An 18,487-nucleotide genomic window follows, 5' to 3' on the forward strand; every position below is an offset into this window, starting at 1 on the left:
AGGGGAAGGGGTTGGAAGGAAGCTTGTTCAGCCGGGATGGCTTGAGAAGGAGGGGGGGGGGGGAGGGTGTTTTATCGGACCGGTTTTTCTGATCTCTGTAACGAGAAAATGCTCGCCAGAAGGAGTGCAAGAGTCGCGAACAATGCAGGGCAATCACGGGAACACAAGGCGACCGTGTTCGCCTGCTGGCTTCAAGTTGTTGGTCCAATACTGAGGATCCAAAAGAATATTCCTTATCCAAGGCCAAGTTTTAGTTTTTGTTCTAGATACCAAATATTACGTCTTTTTCATATTCATTAAAGTGTTCTTCAGTTTGCAAGGAAGCACTGCAAAATATAGGTACATACAAAGTCCTTTAAAGAACATAACCACAAAGATAAAACTGTAAAAAAATATAAAAAAAAACATTAGGAGGGCTAAGTAATTTGAAAAAAATTATTAATTTAATTGCAGTTACTTTTTTTGCAGTTTGTATTTGAATATTTACACTCATTGAAACACAGGAGTTCGGTTTCTTCTGGTGCAGGCAGGTGGCTGAGGATTGAGGATGGGGTCAATGACCAGCCGCAAATTTGGATTTCGGTGTCCAAATGTATGTTCTATGGTCCAAATCCCTCAAAAGTTCTCAAAACATTACTCCAAAGTCTCCAAAATATAAAAAAAGGAATATCCCGTTTTCTAAGGAAAAATTACCATTTTGAGGGAAAATTTCCTTTTATAATCCCAACAAAAAAAAAAACTCGGAGGCTTGGAATTTCTGCAAAGAGGTTTAAAATTTCACACAAAAAATTACATTCACGCCTCGGAGGTCGTGACTTTGATCTTGAAATATGTCACCACGAGTGAAATTCGACACCTCTAGTGAAATTTGAGGCACCACTGTTTCGTTTTTGCCTCAAAAAAATTTTTCAATAAATATTTTATAAAAATATTTAAACAAAATTTATTTCGTACGCTATTGAGTAGAGTTCAAAGATCATACCCGGCGGATGAAGTGTATAAAAGATTATTAAATTCTTAAAATATTATAAAAAGTTATTTAAATAATTATGTCATAAAGGTTTGAAGATACTGAATTCGATTCCCAAAGGATGAATTTGTAAAATAAATCTTCCTATTTTCTTTAAATATTTACCAGGCGACTGAACCCCACTACAAAGTCCAAGGGAAAAATTATTCCCGCCAATGTGACGTCATCACGGCCATATTAGATGCAATCATGTTGGATTATCTTCTCGTCTGCTAGTGTGTGCTAGTTTCGATTCCCATATTATTATTTTTTTTACCTGCTAGAGCACACAAATTTAAATTACCAGATAGTGAGCTGTCGTTGAGTCTGCCATCATGGCCACAATCTTGAAAATCTTATTTTGAGAAATATATATAAAAAAACACCTATTTGCAAGTTAAATGATTCGAATGATTGCCGCCCATGGTTCGATCACTGATTAAGCTTATGCTATTAAGATCTCGGTTCCATAAATAAAACAAACTTTTATACGACCAATATTTATTAATTATAATTATACTCTGCTACCGGAATACGTGTCAAAATAAGTGTAGCGTGTCAAAATAGCTAATTCTCAGCTTCAGGTTGTTCCCTGAAGTCAGCGTCCAGCCAGATACTTTGACTGTGTGGTCTTGTTCTTCGAGATAGAGTTTCTCAACACTATTTTACAGACTGTTTCACTTTATGTGAATGACAGTATTCATTGTCTTGGAAGCACGTTTCTTGACTTGGTTTTAATTTTACTCCGATTTACCACACACACACACGCACACACGCACACACATACACACACACCAACACAAATACACACATACATATGCGCGCGCGGGCAAACGCGCGCACGCACACACTCAAATATATATATATATATATATATATATATATATATAAAATTAGAAACAATTCTGGCTTGTGCTATCCTTGTTCAAAAAGAAGACGTTCACAAGATGGCAAAAGCAGTTTTGTATTTTTTTTTTAATTTTTAATTTTTAGCATTATCATTGTTTATTTAATTTTTTTCTGTGATTTTCTTATATTAAATAAGAAAAACGTACGTTCCTTTTCTTTGTGTGCTCCCGATCATTCATGTCAATATTTTGATGGATTTTTTATGTGCTCATTATTCCTGTCGAAACTTCTGCTGATGTTCTCCGAGTTCTTCTGGTTAAATCTGAGAAATCGATCTCTGCAGGAATTATTTTTTACTTAATGAGTTATACAATTTTATTCAGAGTTTCAATTAATTTGTGAATTTATGCTACCAATTTATCACTAAAAATATTTTTTATCAGATGGAATTTAAACAAAAAACATCCATTGCTCAGTCAATATGCCTTGAGTCAACTGAGAAGCACTATCATTCAAGACGAACTTCCTTCTCCTTGATGTCTAGCAAAGCCTTCCTTCTATTGCGATCGTTAGTGAGCATCCCATATTAAAAATAAATATTTACCTCAACACAAAAAGTGGCGACATCTGTTGTTGATAAGCAGAACTACTCGCGACAAGTTTCTTGTATGAGATAAATAACTTTCGCTGATGAAAAATTAGCAAAAATTCTATTTAAGTAAGTGTTCCAATTTAAAACTCTCAAATTGCATCTGGCATTAGTCGCAGAAACTAACATGTATCCTGGTTCGTTGTCTGTAGCTGTATCAAAAATAAATCGCTGTAGATACTGCGGCAAGGTGTTTGAAAAATAATGCTAAACAGTATAAGATAAACGAGTGTGTTTTGGGGCTTACCAAAAATCATTTAGTTGCAGTCAGTGTCATAAATCATTTGGGCGAAGATATTTCTTAAATAGGCATTGCAAGACCTTTAGACATTGCAAGACCTGTACAACTAAAATGAATAAAGATATCGAGGACTGGTTTACAACACCGAGGAAGAGGAACGAAAGCAAATTATTAGACAACTATAATAATTACGAAGGTATTTTAACATTCCTATTGATAAAAATATTATCCTAGATCTCGATAATAATTTAAAATTTAAAACTAACGAAGAAAGTAGAAACTTCATGGAAATTAAAAGATATTTACACCGAATTCTAGTCGTCTCCATGAAAATGCAAACGGAGAACGACAAGAAGCTGACAAGATCGAAGAATGCAATGAAACATCTGAAGCTGACATGATTGAAGACTGTGATGACACAACTGAGGCTGACATATTCGAACACTTTGATGACATACCTGAATCTCACGAGATCGAAGACTGTGATGAAGCATTGAGACCAAAACATTGGAAACGACGTGTTGAAATAAATTATTCTGATCAAGCTGGCGATGATCACTGGGTCGTTGACGAAAGTGACCTGAGACTGGTGTGGAAACGGAAGACTCCAGAGATCTTAATAATATTTATTATAAACATGCAAGGAAGATGATGGTAGCAGAAGAGATTGATTACGTATCATGCTTCGCAAATCAAAGAAGTACCTATCATTCATACTCAAATAACTGAGGGAAACTGCCACATAAATAATTACTTGTGTTACTTGCATGTGTATAAAATTCAAAAAATTAATAATAATTTGGATTTCAAAAGTTTCATTTCTCGAAATCTGTTTGATATCTAATGCCATTTTCGTAATACTACTTCTAACTTAAAGATGTAAAAATCATCATCATTGGCAGATAAAATGGAGAGTAATAATAGACATACCAACAATCAGGCCAAGTTCGATAAAAAATTCAATTGAAATCAGTTGGAGCCAAGTGTAGCACTTGGAGCAATTGAAGCATTGGAGCTCTTGGATCAATTGGAGCTTTAGAGCAGTTGGAGCATTGGAGCACTTAGAGCAGTTGGTACTTTGGAGCAGTTGGAGCACTTGGAGCAATTGTAGCAGTTTGAGCTCTTGGAGCAATCGAAGCTTTGGAGCTCTTGGAGCAGTTGGAGCTATTGGAGCACTTCGATAAATTTGAGTTCTTGGAGCAATATGAGCTTTGGAATTCTTGGAGCTATTGGAGCATTGGAGCACCTGGAGCTTTGGAGAACTTGGAGCTTTGGAGCACTTGATGCTGTTGGAGCTCTTGGAGTAATTGAAGCATTGGATTCCTTGGAGCTGATGGAACTTAGGAGCAGTTGGAGCACTTGCCGCAATTGTAGCAGTTGGAGCTGTTGGAGCAGTTGGAGCAATATGAGCTTTTGAGCACTTGGAACTGTTGGCCAATTGGAGAATTTGAAGCTATGGAGCTGTTGGAGCAATTGGAGCTTGGGATTTGTTGGAGTAATTGGATAAATGGAGCACTTGGAGCTTTTGAGCACTTAGTTCTTTGGAACACATGCAGAAATTGTAGCAGTTAGAACTGTTGGAGCAATAGGAGTTTGGAACACTTGGAGCTGTTGGCGAATTGGAGCATTTCGAGCTTTGGAGCTCTTGGAGCAATTGGAGCTTTGGATTTGTTGGAGCAATTGGAGCAATGGAGCACATAGAGCTTTGGAGCACTTGGATCTTTGGAACACTTGCAGCAATTGTATCAGTTTGAGCACTTGGAGCTTTGGAGCAATTGGAGCTGTAGAAGCAATTGAAGCATTGGATCATTGAGAGTTGGAGCCAATGACTGTTGGAGCCAATGATTGTTGTAGCCAAAGACTGTTGGAGCTAAAGACATTTGTACATTTCTTGACGATATCAAGCAGAATATTTTAAATCGGCTTACTGATGAAGTATCAACGTACGGGAGTTAAAAATATTACTTGTGGCTGGGCTGGTATGTATGGCAAACCGTATGCGTTTGAGGACCAAGTGAAGAAGTGCGAATTTAAGACAGTGAATACTCCCATTTACAATTCCGATGATGTGAGGCAGTCTGTTAAACACAGTATCGAGCAACTCTGTCGGGAAGAAAAGAACAATGTAAGAAAGGGATCTGGCTGGTCTCTGTCTTCGGTAAAACGTTTGGAGCTGAGAATTAGTCAGTTCAAGCCAATGCAGAACTAAATATTTTTCCAATTGTTAACTTTAGCAGTTTTTCTGCAGAAGTGTAGAATTTATGTAGTAAAATTTATGTTTGTAATAGATCTTGTGGTGTTTTATCTCTCAATACTTGCTTCTATCCTTGGTCAATACAAAAAGGGTAATTTAATTACTTACATCTTTACTCTCGCCGGGCATCTAACCAAGGACTGAAATAGATTAAGTAATTTAACATTTGAAGTAAGCAATGTTTTTATTATTATTATTATTATTATTATTATTATTGGGGTTAAAAATTAAAGAATTTTAATTTTATTCGTCAAGGTCATGATATAAGAGACTTATGGCGGATTCCTTTTATCAATATTAAGCAATTTTTAGGAATTTTGGTTCTTTCAAACGTAAAAATCGTTTGCGGATTTTAGAATTCCGAATTTTTGATAATTTGAGGAATAAAAAGAGAAATTTTCCTTCAAAACGGGAATTTTTTCCATCTAAATAAAGACTTTTTTAAAAAGGAATTTTGAGGAAATTTGACACCAAAATTGGCCGCCGTGACATCATAATTTAAGATGGCGGTCGGCTCCACGCTCCACAGTCTGAATTCTGTCCCAGCTAATACTTTTATATACTTACTTGATTATTTGAGTTAACACATATGTTTTACAATTTAAGTTCTATGTTATAAAAAATCAATGATCAAAAAAAAAGTTGGGCCAGCTATCCTACTGTATCCTGTCAAGTGCATCCTTTCATATCCTAATGTATTATGTCGATAGTGTACTATTGAGTTGAATGTTTAATCAAATGTGTCTAATTTTCGTTTAATGTGCGTAGTCAAGTCTTTAGTCAGGATTAAAGATTTTATGGTCCAGAACCTCTCGTACTTGTAGAAAGCGTAAAACTATTCTCAGCTATTCTTAGTCCTATGATAAGTGGAAGACATCCTTAGTTAGTTAGTCTATACGCTTGTAATTGTTTATAGCAATACTGAAGTTATGGCAGTTCTGAAAGTCTTGTCTTGTCTCCTTGAAATAGGTCATATTTGTTTTGAAAGATATGACAGGTGTCGACTAAAGTCCTCACATGGCTCATGTTTGTTCGAAAGGAATGTCAATTATCATAAAAGAAGGTCTCGTGTTTCATTTACGCTTGGTTTATACGTCTGACATTTGGCATGAATTGATTGAAAGGAATTACAGATATCGAAAAACAGTGTAACCTTTGCTCATCACTTTCAGCCAAAGGTCACAATACCCGCCCCCAGCTGGGTACTAATGTATATAACTTTTTTTATCTAAATGCAGAAAAATTGCTCTGCCCAAAATATTAACAGTTCCAGAGCCAAAACCACGGCTAAAACCCACAAATCAGAATGGGGGCAGACTTAAAGAAAATATTACAAAATGTTAATATCAAAATTAATTCAAAAACTTTAAAAATTTCTTTACAGCAGAAATTACAGCAGAAAATAAGAGATAGGGTCAGTTTGGTACAACTAAGAAAAACTACAACCGAAATAAAGATAAGCATCTACAATTTATTTTCCTTAAAAAAAATTATTAACTTTGCCAAACAGTTGACGTGTTATGAGAAAAACATTACATTACGTAAAGCACGTCACAAATAAGTTTATCCAATTACAATAACGTATTAGGCAATGCATAAATTCATTATATAGTAGATTAGATTATATTTAGTCCAACTTCGTTGGCACACTCCATATAAATATCATTACTTCCTACAATAGATTTCCTAAATTCCCTACCAGGAACGTACATTTATACAACTATAAAATATTTGATCATAAAATTTAAAGATTAAATACGTTACCAAAAAAATTAAGAACAATTTCAAACCTTTGCTGGCGTCAAGCAAAACATAGGCTAAAATATTAAATTTACAAATAAATACGTCGGGAGCTCCCATGTGCAGTAAATTCCAGCTCCGGCAATATAAACATGTTACAAAAGCCTACTAAAAATATATTTCTTAAAATTAAGCCTGGTATATTATTATTACAGAATACCAAAAATATATATATAAGTTCCAGTTCAAGTACACTGCCGTGTGATTCCATTTAAAAAAGTCCGTGCGCACTAAAGTTGGGAAAGCTTATTAAACGCAACGAGAATACCTGTTTCCACTAGTGAAATTTAAAAAAAACTTTAAGTCCATTTTAAGTTTCACCAAAAGGTTGAGACTGCCGCAACATTACAAGTCAAATTAAAAAAAAAAGTACGTAGATTTCCCACACCTGTGCCAAAAACATGCAAGGGGCACTTGATATCCTCTTCTGAAAAGCGTTTACCGTATATTTGCATAAACTTGCAAATGCTCAAGCAAACGTCCGTTTGCGGTGAAGGTCACGCCCAACCAGGCAAATGGGACGGACAGATGACCGGTGTGTGGCGTGCATCGCCCTCATACATCACAAAAACGTAGCTTCTTCAAAAAATCAATACCACTGATAACTTCCCATTGCAATCCACCAAGCTTCATGCTTGTTAAATTTAAAAGTTGACGCCTTTTCCAAAAAAATAAGTACTGCACACTGCATACACGTCGTGACGCCATCAAAACCGGTGCCAGGCCGCGGAAAACCGACTCCTTGCCTCGCTGTCCGCACGAGCGCTGTTGCATTTCTAGCGGCGACTCAAGGAACTAAAGTCCGTTTATAATGTCTAAAATACCAATTCAAAATACTCGACGTAAAACTTAAATAAACCAGGCAAAAAATAAAACTAATAATAGTAGAACAAAATTAAAAATCTGAATTAATTAATACAAAACTTTCTAAAACTGTCTAACACGATGGCTTTCGGCCCACCTCTAATGGCCAATTAAAATATTTGAAAATTAGAAACCAAACTAAATTAAACATAAAAAATACCAATGATTTAATTAAAAGGCCCGGGCTTACAAAACTAAAACTAAAAATAAATAATCTAGGGGTAGCAAACATGCTACAACAGGACATGTTGGTTCGGATTCGCCTTGTCTGTGTGCTTGTATTTAAATGTCTTATTGTCATAAGGTGCATCGAATACAGCCTCCATGGTAGGCATAGTGAGCAACATATTTTGTAGAATGGTTGTCTTGTATATTAAAACGGGGTTACTTTGCACCTGTGGGGTAAGTTTGCACCAAAATGGGTAAAAGATTAGCTAATGTGCCCTACTATGGTAAATTTTTAAAATAGAGAAATTTTCAGGTCATCTGTTTGGTTGGCATTTCTCAACTGGTTTTAATCAAGTTGTTTGCGATTCCCGCCATTTTATAACTGTGTGTAATATCTAATCTCTGGATAACCTAAAAGTACATAATTTCTATTGTGGCAAAATTGTGATTTTTCATCAACTGAGAATTATTTCATCAGGTAAGTAATTATCTCAGTGTGTTCGAAATTTGGCTGGCTTTCTACTACACAATTATTTTTTCAGTTTATTTGTAAATGAGATTATATTACTCAATAATTAATAATGATTGATACTTTGCACCAAAAATGGGGAAACATTGCACCACTCCGAAACATGCTCAATATACCTATTTTCTATGTATTTTCTATTATATGTATCTATTTTTATAGGTATGGTCTTATTAGTTATTAAGCCCACTTTTAAGTGTCCTCTACTCATTGTAGAATATACTACGCCATCTTGGATTTACTGTATTGGAATTTTTTATTTACTTTTTATTAAGAACTAATTTTCAACATTTTGCTTTAAAAGGGCATACATATTGATTAAATGACATTTTTTTATTTAACTATGGTGGAATTATTCAAGTAATTTGGCTTGTTTAATAATTGTCACCATATCAGCTATTATTTTAAAATATAAAGTCATAAATAATATTTTCCCTGATTTTAACTTTCCAATTTTGTTTTTATAGGATGTCTAGGAGGTACCAGCGCAAGCTGGGAGCGAGGACATACCGTGACTACTCTGATGATCAATTAAATACCTGCTTGGAAGCTGTAAGGAATGGGATGTAACAAAGGGCAGCAGCTCAAAAATATGGGATTTCTAGAAGAATCATTAATTATAAGTTGAAAAACCAGCATGTTTCTACTCCAGGGAGACCTACAATATTTACTCTAGCAGAAGAATACCATTTTGTTTCTTGCATAATAGAACTAAGTGAATATGGTTTCCCTGTCGATTCATTTGACTCCAGGGTCATAGTTAGATCGTATTTAAATAATTCTGGGAGATCTGTGCCTGCTTTCTCACAAAACTTACCAGGAAGAGAATGGGTATTATCATTTTTGCAGCGACACCCAGAGCTCAATGTCCGGTTTGCATCGAATATCAAAAGAAGTCGTGCTGCACTCACCCCTGACGTTTTAAGAGCTTACATTGGTAACTTGGCCAGTGAGTTGAGCGGAGTTGAACCATGTAATATTTGGAACTTCGACGAGACCAACCTAACACACGACCCTGGCAAAAAAAAATTCTTAACAAAGAGAGGGACTAAGTACCCTGAGAAAGTTAGGAATGTCTCAAAGACTAGCATCTTTGTGATGTTTTGTGGGAATGCAATTGGTGAAATATTACCACCGTATGTTGTCTACAAGTCCAGTGGTTTATGGATCACATGGACTGAGAATGGTCCTCCAGGAACCCGTTATAACCACACACCTAGTGGTTGGTTTGATTCCCAGACATTTAATGATTGGTTTGAACTACTGTTACTTACGAGACTGAAGAAAAGTAATGGAAAAAAGGTGATCTTATGTGACAACCTGTCTGCACACATATCGCTTCATGTCATCAAACTGTGCAATGAGAACATCTCCTTTATATGCCTTCCCCCAAACAGCACTCACCTCACACAGCCAATGGATGTTGCTGTCTTCAGATCACTTAAGGGCACTTGGAGAAAGATTTTAGGAGAATGGAAAGACAGTGATGCTGGAAGGAATGCTGTTCCGTCCAAACAGGAGTTCCCTCGTCTACTAAAACAACTTATGGAAGAATCAAATGCTACTATAGGTCAAAATCTTATTTCGGGATTCCGAAAATGTGGAATATACGAGGGTTATTTTTTTCAACCTCCGATCGGCTGTAATAAAAAAAACTGGAATGAATTGGGAAATTATTTTAATGTCAAAAAAACGTACATCTTTACTCTATTTTTCCTCATAATCACCGTGCAGATTGAGGCATTTGTCGTACCGATGCACCAGCTTTCCAATACCCTCTGCATAAAATGATGCCTCCTGCCTATTCACCCACGTTTTAACAGTGCTGTGCAGTTCATCATTGGTGTTGAAGCGTCGTCCTCCAAGCCACTTTTTCAACGTGGGGAAAAGGTGATAGTCACTCGGTGCCAAATCCGAACTGTAAGGAGGGTGATCAAACACTTCCCATCGAAATCTTGCAAGGAGTTGTTGTGTTACGGCGGCACTATGCGGTCGGGCGTTGTCATGAAGCAAGACAACACCAAATGTCAGCATTCCTCTCCGCGTGTTGCGTATCGACTGTCTTAGCCGTCGTAGTGTCGCACAGTATGCAGCAGCATTGATTGTTGTCCCTGGCTCCATTAAATCAACCAGTAGCACACCTTGGTGATCCCAGAACACTAGCCATCTGTTTCTTGGTGCTGAATGTCCGTTTGAACTTTTTCGGCTTGTTTGGAGAATAGGTGTGCATCCACTGTTGTGATTGAAGTTTTGTTTTTTCATTATCGAAATGAATCCATGTTTCATCACCTGTCACAATTTGAGTCAAAAAGTGTTCACCATCGTCTGCGTAACGCAGCAAAAACGACAAGGCTGATGCCATTCACCGCTCCTTGTTGATGTCAGTCAACATCTTGGGTACCCATCGGGCACAGATTTTCCTGTATCCGAGATTGTCTGTAACATTGGCGTATAGGGCTGACCTTGAAATGAGCGGAAATTGTTCAGACAGTTCTGAAATCGTGAATCTACATCTCTCACGAACAACTGCATCAACTCTCTGAACTGTTTCATCTGTTGCTACCGACTTCCTTCCTTGGACACCTTCATCATGAACATCAATACGGCCTTCGCGGAATTTCCGACACCACTCTCGCACAACGCCATCGCTCAAAAAGTTTTCACCGTACACAACACTCATTCGGCGATGGATTTCTGCTGCAGTGTGCCCTTCTGCCTGTAAGAAACGGATGACTCCACACAGCTCGCATTTCACCGTACAGTTTATCGTGTGCCGGAAATTAGGCATTTCGTCACCTTTTTTAATTTTTTCTATAATTTTAAAATTTTTTGGGGTTTCTTATTTTTTAAATTTATCTGGTTGTTAATGGGGGTGATTTACTTTTGTTAGGCCGGTGTACGCCACGGATTTAAACTTTGTGCCAGTGGACCGAAGCCCCTTCCCAGGGGGGCCAATCTGATATTTTGCTGTCTAATGTGGACATGGTCAGCCCGGTTGAAATTTCTCTCGCCTGCATTCACGTCCCGAGTTTGTAATTTTAATTCCCTGCATGACCAAAACTGCATAGAGCAACTTCTGGGCTGCAAGCTGCTACTTCTCAGAGAGCTGCTGAGAGTAGTAAGTCTGGTCACGAACACGTATCCCATGGACGGTTGTTCCCAGCTCCGTTGCGCCTTTTGTTTCCCCCACCCTTCCCCCTTAGTTCTGAGAAATCCAGGAGCAGTGACCTGACATGAACTTAGCCAAGATACCTAAAGAGACCTTCACGAAACCTAGCGGCAGAAAAAAGCAACTTCACCCATGGTGGCCAGCGAGCTGAGACTACGCTCGTGACACCTGGCGGCGAGTCAGTTCACCGCCTCCGTTAGTCCCCCTTTACGCCGCCAGAGCGCAGCGCCGCTACACCTTACGGCCCTATGCTTCTTCCTCCCGACCTGTAGAAGTCGATTGTTTGTTGCTTCCGATCCTGCCGGTAGAGACCGCAGCAGTCGCCCATTGGCGCGAACTACTGAAGTCGTGCGTACAACCACTCGGGCACCTTCGGAAATTTTCGGCCTAGAACCGAACCTTCCCCCTCCTTTGATCCGGGGCCTCACCACCCGATTTAATTAGGAGCTTTATCCGCCATCGTGGACTCAGTCCTTTGATCGCGGCTACTGACCACGTCTTCTCGACGTCCTCTGCGCTAGGAGGTTTTTCGCGGGAATTGCGAATTCGGGTGCAGAAGAGATGTAGTCAGTTGCTCTATGGGATGTGATCTCATTCGTTCAGTAGTCGGTCAGTAGTAGTAATTAGTTCAAGTCATGTCTCTAATTTTTAAGTTTTAGTATTTTTGTATTTTTTTTTCTAAATTTTCGATTTCGTTCGCGTATCCGCGTCTTCTCGGTCCGCGGCATCCTGATGTCGGCGCGAGACACCTAGTGAGCTCCGAACTCTACACCCTGTTTGACAGGGTCGAAGTGCTGGAGAGACAAATTGCTCCCAGCTCGTGGTCCTGCACCTCCACTGCGGGTCACGTTAGAAGAGATGTTTCCGCGACCCGACGTTATCTTTTGAAGACCCGGGTGGTAATGTAAAATCAACATCCCCCCCCTCCCCACACTTTCTAGCTACGAACTACATTAATCGAATGAATAGCCTACCAGCGAACAGTGCTTTCCTCAAGAATATGTAGAATGAATAAAACTAATCATCGATGTAATAATTGGATGAAGCAAATTTTGGTGTGATACTTATAAATTTTTGTTTATGTAATTGTTTGTTGTTAAAGTTGAGTATGTGTTGTTATACTAATATCGGGCCGGCCCTTTCTCGAAAAACTTAAGTATATTGTTAATATCATTAATTGGGATACTTATAAATGCCAAATCAAATGGAAAACAGAATTCATTATTTACATTTTTAAATAAAACAGGGAACCTATAGACCAAGCTACTTGTGTAGTGTTAATTTATTTATGATATACCTTCTTCCCTTAAACGATCCACCAGATCCCAAGTAGCTTGTGTCAGGGAGTTCCAAATTGTCTTGTTCTCCACCTCGTGCCACCTCTGGTCAATAACTTTATTTTTCTTATTATTCTTACCCAGCAAGTTTCCGAGGCTCTTTTTAATTAATTTAAAATAATTTAATTTTGAGGCACGAGGGGCGTTACAATCGTTGCAGCCATGTTGACATTCCCATAACCAAGCTTCAACTGAGGTGTGAGTTGGCCGCTCCACATGGTTGGTGGAAAGGGGTAAACACTACGAGACGTGTCGATTCGTGTACGAGCGATTAGGGTATGGATTATGGGCATACCATGGAGAAATGAAACTGTAATCACACTGCAGGGCACTGTTAAAACGTGGCTGAATAGGCAGGAGGCATCATTTTATGCAGAGGGTATTGGAAAGCTGGTGCATCGGTACGACAAATGCCTCAATCTGCACGGTGATTATGTGGAAAAATAGAGTAAAGATGTACGTTTCTTTTGACATTAAAATAATTTTCCAATCCATTCCCGTTTTTTTATTACAGCCGATCGGAGGTTGAAAAAAAATAACCCTCGTATCCTGCAAATGTAGACGAATTGCTTTCTGCAATTCATTCAGCAAATAAGGCAGTCGATTGTGAGACCATTGAAAATTAATTTTTGGAATGCCTGGAAAATCACAGGGAAAAGTTCACACAGCCTCTAAGGGTCGTTAAGAGAAATAAGGTTACAGTCGAACCAGGAAAAAGTGTAGCATATGAGGAGTTACTGTGCCCACTCCAGGACACTTCACCGCACCCACTAAATGCTAAAGGTGAAACCCACAAGAAAATAAGATAAAGCAGTAACAAAAGGCAGAAATTTGTAACACAATTCAATGAAGATGAGGATGTTGATGGTCCAGAAGATGCCACTTCATATGCTGAGAGTGACTCCGATATGCCGACATACACAGCCTTAATGTTGAATGAAGCTCAAAAAGACGATGAAGCAACTGACATTTTCAATGCTGAAAAATCAATTAGAGATGTTTTGGCACTACCAGCCCCTCCGAAGATAGTTGGGGAACATGTGGCTTTTCAATATGAAGGGGAAATATTTCCGGGCAAAATACTCAAAGTCGGCAATGAAGAGGCAGAAATTTCATCAATGGTGCGATCAGTGAAATCCTGGAAGTGGCCTGCAAGACCAGATGTATCTATATGATTGGGAGGATGTCATTGGGCACATCAACCCTCCGAAGCAGATTTACAAAAGGGGAGTGTACAGAGTTGTAGAACTAGAAATCAAGTGGTTGTGATGGTGTTTTTTGAATTTCAACATGAAATATGACATTCTTTATGAATTTTACGTAATTTTTTGTGACAGCTGCCAGATTTTATATTTTTTTTTGTCATTTTTTGGGGGTTTTCTAGGTCAAAAGATATGTTTTTTTTAAATGAAAAAAAAACAAAGCTTTGGTACAATCAATTGTGCCCTGCGTTTAACTTTGCACCAATCGTCATTATACATCCAAATACCATTTAAATAATATTGGTGCAAAGTATCCTACTCACATGGGTAACTTTGCACCACATTATTAATTTATGCTAGGCATATAAGGTTATTAATTAAGTTCATAATTGTATGTAGATAACATCATTAAAGTCTAAAGAAGTAAATTAAAGTATAAACATTTTATTTTTTAATATACTAATACCTTTTTTTGCATCAACCAAGGATCGAATCAACGACGAAAATCTATCGAATCAATTCTGATATTAATAAGTGAATATTTTAGTGATTTTAAAACTTTTTCCGAATTCAAGCTAAATAATTACTGATTTTAAAGATGGCTGCCAATATCAAGGACTGAACTGAAAACAGAAATCAAATGAATCTGTCAGTAAATAAATGGATCATTTTTAAAATAATTTTTGGAATGTGTTCCGAATTTCTAGCTAAATAATTACATAATTTCAAGATGGCGGTCACGATGGCCGACAATATAGTAGACGCTATGGTAATAAATACTACTGCGCTCTAATGCGTAAAAAATAAACTAATATGTTGGTGGCGTACTCTAGCAAACGATGTATGTACTAGCACTCCTAGTAACAAGTATATACTGAAAACAAGATGGTGGTATCCATTATGGCGGCCTCCAACAGACGAAAACAAAATGTATGAAGTGACATCACCAAATTCTAAATGACAAAATCCAAGACATCGGAAGATTCTACCATAGTTAAAAGTGCAACATTAAAGAGTGGGGCTCTCGATCATGAAAACGTAACGAAAAGTGCAACGTCAAGGTGTGGGACACTTGATGGTGATGTTACCTTAACGAAAAGTGCAATGTTTGGGATTGGGATGCTCGATGGTGTCATCGTAACGAAAAATGCAATTTCAAAAGTGGTGCAGTCGATCGCGATTTAAGTAACGAATAGTGCAACATTAGGCTGTGGGACACTCTATCCGTGATGGTGGGATTCGTAGTGAAATACATGATTCTGATAGAGTTCAAAGTACAAGGTCAAGGTCAAGATAAAAAGTCAAGGTTAATGCTAAAGTTCTAGGTCAAGGTCAAAGTTTCAGATAAATTTTAAGGTCTAGGTCCTCATGATGGCTCCTCGTTACACGACTGGTGTGGGCCGAGAATTACTGCAAATTGAAGGTTTCCTTTTCATTGATTCTGATTTTATAGCATACATGGTGTGGGAGGGTGGTTTAATTTCATATATACTTTGAAAAAAAGTGGTGGGGGTCAGTTTGCCAGCTGCTACCACAGGGGAAGGATTTTTATTTTGTCTTCGCTGTGGTTCGAACAAAAGATTCCAATCCGTAAGTACGTTTTTAAAATAAAAAATTTCAGTAAATAATTTTTTAATTTAAAATTTTTTCTCGAATTACTAGCATTAAAATTACAGATTTTCAAGATGGCGGACGTAACGAAAATTGCTTCGGTGACATCATAATTTTCAAAACGGTGGGAGCGTGATTTATTAAAAGTAAATAAATTAAGTTGTATTAATATTTAATTTTTTTTTTCTTATTTTAAACAATGAAAACTACTGATTTTAAATATGGTGGCTATGCCGAAAAGGTCAACATTGGGGGAGTGGGACATTCGATTCCAAGAGAAAACAATGTCGCGGAATCCAAAATAGTCACTGGGGTCAAGGTCCATGTCAACCAATATGGCGGCCTTGATGTCAGAATATAATATGGCAGTCGGCAACTCGCACCTCACTCTGACTCCAGATTCAGGACCGCCATTTTTCTACTGCTATGGACAGTTTTTAAAAAAAAATCTTATTTCATACATTTTGTCTCAAAAAGTGACAAATTGTTAATTGTTTACCAACATGATATAATTATCCATTCAAAAATCGTATCCCAATCACATACGATCAGGACATACACGTGAAAACGAAGTATAATTTTGCTTTAAATTTTGTTGTTTTACTTTTTAAAAAATTACATTGCTGTAAATATGCATACACATTAATAATTTTGGCTTACCTCCCACACATTTTTAAAAATATATTTTTAAAGGTTTTTATAAAAGTCTTCCACAAAAGGATGTACAATTTTAGTGACAGTTCACTTAAATTCAGGAGTAAGCAAAAAAGCGAGTGTATGAAATCGGATTATAAGTTAATATTCTATCAAGCGTTTGAATTTCCCTGAATAAAATGACAATGGAAATCACAAATATTAAAAACGAATGATGCAGAATCGAGGATCCATGGAAAATTTCATGAAATAAAAAGTGTAAAATGGGACCATTCTGGGTGAGGGATGCTTGGGCGAAGAGGTAGTAAAATTCCGTGGGAGATGGGGAGGGGTTGCAATAATCTGCGCGAGAACAAAAGGAGTCATTTAATACACGTCATCTTTTTCTTTCAGTCGAGAGGTGGTTACCAATACCTCACTTTCTCCTCAATCCCTTGCTCTCTTCCTCTATGCGATCGTTCATTATTGAATTCCGAATCTTAAGCCCGCAGTCAAGTGACTAATCCAAATCTCCTCTTTATGCTCGGTTCTCCGTCTCTGTCTGCCCCTCGCTCGCTGCCTCTTTTCTTTCCCGGCAAACAGTTTTCGAAAGCCCTCGACTGTCTGGTATCACCATTACTGCCGGAGTTCCCCTGATGAAGCATTCAGTTGGCGGGAGTGAAGGTTGGTACCACTTGCTGTCTTACCCCCTCCCAACCCTAGCCAAACCCCTCCCAAACAGGCGAAAGTGTTCTCTCCGAACTCTGCAGGGAACGATATATATATACATGCATATATATCGGTTCCTTGTTGTATTTACTTTCTCCTTGGCGAAGAGTCCAATTTTCTACCGAATAAAAGATGAAGAAGTTAATAAACGTGGTGGATGAAAAATACACGCCGGTGGTGGGGAGCTTGGCTTTGATTAAAGTAGTTACAAACTGTGGAAGTTGGCGGCAGTGGCCCGGGGAGGGGGAAGGGGCGCAGTGTAAACACAGGACCGAGATTCAATAAGTGAGGGTACAGTGTAGGGCCTGGTCGCCCCGGGGGGAAGCCCCCGCTTCTGAGCAAACATGGCCGCGAGCAGCTATCTGTGGTGTTTGCGGCTAAAGATTCTGACATCTGGGTTAAAGGCCCGGCTCGCAATTGACACGGCGGCGATATTATACTTGAACAAGACGCGGAAATCTGGAGGGAAGTTTCGTTTTCCAAAGGGAGGCAAAAGGTAACCACTGCTCAGGGTTCGCTGGTGCGGCTATTTACAGGAAAGCTTAAAATGTCGGGACCTACAAAATTATCTTGCGAATACAAATGTATTCCGTACCGAGTTGGGGCTCAAATATTTAATATTACCATGGCGTAGCAAAACAATATATTTTTTATTAAAAAATCCTTATTTAAGAGTTTTTCTGATGTTGCCTTTTTATAATGAAAAATTTCTACCAGTTTAAAAGGTAATGAAACCTTTATGAAGTGGTAACATGTCTTTAGATGATTGAATTGCTGTTGTGTAAATTGAGATCCTCTAAAAAAAAGTGTTTCTCGTTAGTGAGCAGATATTGTTTCCTGTAATTTTCGCAAGTTGCATAATACGTATAAATTGAATATAATCCATTATGCCCAGTGTGCAGAGTATTTAGGAGATAATGTTTAATGGCTTCTGCTTCTACAATCTGCCAAAACACAAAGCACCTTTATTGCATCTTCAATGCTTCTGTTTTAGCTTTCAAGTCCTGCAAGGTGATTTGCTTCCAGGTGAAACTCAAAGATATTAGCAATGCATTTTCTTGAACTTTAGTAACAGAATTTCATAATGAGGAGACGGAATTCGAATAAACATGCATAATTTAGAGTTCAAATTAAGCAGTCACGTAGAAGCGATATATAAAAGTAATTATGGCTTTCCAACTGCTTGAATGCCAGTAGTCTACTAGGAATTCAAAACAAATAATTTGTGGATGATTGGAACCAAATTTATAATGATTTTTAAAAAATAGAACATAATAATGGTTAGGGTATTTTTGAAAATTTTTTATAAGATTATATACAGAATAACTCTGAACTTCAGGTAAAACCTGCAAAAGTATGGGACTTTACATAGATAGTTTTTACTAAATGAACATCATTGTGTAAAACGTTTTTACGTGTATAAGTACATCATATTCATTATTTGTT

The sequence above is a fragment of the Bacillus rossius genome, chromosome 3, assembly GCF_032445375.1.
Source record: "Bacillus rossius redtenbacheri isolate Brsri chromosome 3, Brsri_v3, whole genome shotgun sequence".
Classification (NCBI taxonomy): domain Eukaryota; kingdom Metazoa; phylum Arthropoda; class Insecta; order Phasmatodea; family Bacillidae; genus Bacillus; species Bacillus rossius.